Source organism: Chrysochloris asiatica, unplaced genomic scaffold, assembly GCF_000296735.1.
Source record: "Chrysochloris asiatica unplaced genomic scaffold, ChrAsi1.0 scaffold00022, whole genome shotgun sequence".
Classification (NCBI taxonomy): Eukaryota; Metazoa; Chordata; class Mammalia; order Afrosoricida; family Chrysochloridae; genus Chrysochloris; species Chrysochloris asiatica.
In genome coordinates this window covers 9,618,823-9,621,348 of record NW_006408540.1, presented here as the reverse complement: position 1 = coordinate 9,621,348, position 2,526 = coordinate 9,618,823, and positions in this window count along the sequence as shown.

Sequence of the window (2,526 nt, the reverse complement as noted above, 5' to 3'; positions counted from 1 at the left end):
AAATGCTTTCAGAATGCTTTTTAGAAGCCAGGATGTCAAGACTTCATCTCCCATATTTTGGACATTTTATCAAGAGGAACAAGCTCCTAGAGAAGAATATCATGCTTGTTAAAACTGTGGGTCAGCGAAAAAGAGGAAGCCACCTTGTGAAGTGAGTTGACATCATGACAACAAAAATAAGTTCAAATTAACAATTGTGAGAATGACTTAGGACTGGGAAGAGTTTAGTTCTGTTGTGTATAGGGTCACTATGAGTTGGAACCAACTGAAAAATATCTAACAACAACAACAACATGAATCAGAAATGATTCAATGGCATTAACAACAACAACCCTATGGGCTGAATCAATTCCTGTATAAATATGGTACCATTATTGAAAACATTTTAATAGCATTTCAAAGAGTTTTAGGATACTTGCCTTAGCAATGAATTGTCCAATATTTTGGCTTTCAGTGAGGCACAGTTATTTATTTATTTTTCTTTCAATGCCCTAGAGACTCCATGGTAAATGTCACTTTAAAGAGCTCACTGACTTCTTTGGGTCACTAGTGTATATCATTTTTATTTCTGTTGTAGTTCTATGAGTGATAATCACTCCACTTTCAATGAGTCTCAACAAGGACATTCCTCACTTGGTAACTGACAGTATAACTAGAGCAAATGACTGCTTTGTTATAGGATCCTGGTCAAATATTAAAGTGTTGAGGAAACTAAATTTTAGCAATTCTTTATTACAAAGGTATAGATCCATTTTTTAAAAAAATTAAAGATAAAATTTGAATCTAATATTAAAATCTATATTTGTAGTAAAATGCCTAAATGTTATGCGCAAAGCTTTTTATTTTTTATTTTTCATATTGTAGGAAATACATGAAAAATCCTTAGTGATAGGGAAAAGGCCTGTGGGACCTTAGACGTCAGTTATAAAAGACAGATTGTTATACCCATAAATTTGTCTCTCCTGGAATGACATCCAAGGTCCTAGAGCCTTTTCTCTCCTCACTGAGGATTTTTAAAAATGCAATTCTTGAAGCATAGTGTATTCCATTCTTCATAAGAAATGTTCACTCATTCATATTATAGAGACAACCCAACAACTTCCCTAATGTCAAAGAATGGAAGAGAGAAGTTATAAGGGAACACGCAAAAAAGTATACCTACAATGAGGAAAAAAAATAATAATAATAAAAGTTTAAGTACAAAGGAACTCGTGCTATGTTAATATATACAAATCTAGGAACATGCCATATATTTAATTTTAAAATGAAAATACTATAATGATTTGGTAAAAGATCCTTTGACCCGGTTGTGGTATACTATTGTCAAGTCAGGTCTGACTCATGGCAATCATGAACAACAGAACTAAACATTGTTCAGTCCTGCACAACCTTCGTGATTGTAGGTAACTTAGAGTCCACTATTGCAGTAACTGTGGATTTTGAGTGTCTTTCAACTTACAGGCCTCACTTTCAGACTTATAGTATATATTTTTCTTTTGTGGTCTAATATGTTTTCTTTGGCTAATGTTGGAATATAGATTGTTAGCCTTACTTCCTTACCTATATTTGTCTGGAAGCTCCATTAAAACTTATCCACTATGCATAACTCTGCTGATATTTGAGATACCAATGGCATATCTTCCAGCATCAGTAGATTTAATCTACTGAAGTAGTTCATTATTAATCAAGGGAAAGAAAATCCATATGTATATATATTTTAGATCACTGCCCTTGTGATCAAAAATATTATTATACTGCCTTGTAAATAAATTTTATTTATTGAATATCAATAAAATATAGTTTTGAAATTCAAATGAAATTAATATAATTGAAAGCTCTACACCAATGTAACAGATTACCATACTACTTATATTTCTGTTATAATTACAATAATCTCCATTAAGAATGTAGAAACTATGCAAATGAAATATTGTTGTTAAGGGCCGTCAAGTTGATTATGACTCACAGTGACCTTGAATAGAGTTTCTGAAGAATGGCTGAGGGGTTTGAACCACCAACCTTGCTGTTCAAAGTGACCTTGCTGTCCAGTGCATTATCCTAAGCACCACACAGGGTTAAAAAAAAAAAAAAAAAATGAAGCATAATGATTAAAAAAAAATGGAAATAACAACCAGAGGAAAAAATGAGGACATCAACAACTATGCTATCTTTTGTGAAATTAAGACCCAAATGAAAAATTAAAGATAAGAGAAAGAGGAAGATACAAAGAGGAAGAGGCAGATAAAGATTTAAAGGAATAATTTCCATTTGAAAAAAATGATGAAAAATAATTATCCATACACCAAAGACTCTCCATAAATTTCAAGCAAGATAAAGACCAAGAAAACCACTGACACTGGTGTGATACTGTGGGATAAACATTAGACCAAAGTCGACTGAACTGCAAGATCAGTGGTTCAAATTTACCAGCCTTGTTAACCTTGGAAACCCTACACAGGGTCTCTATGAGTTAGAACCAACTCAACGATATTTAACAACAACAAGTTTGATTTTGCAAATCAGAGA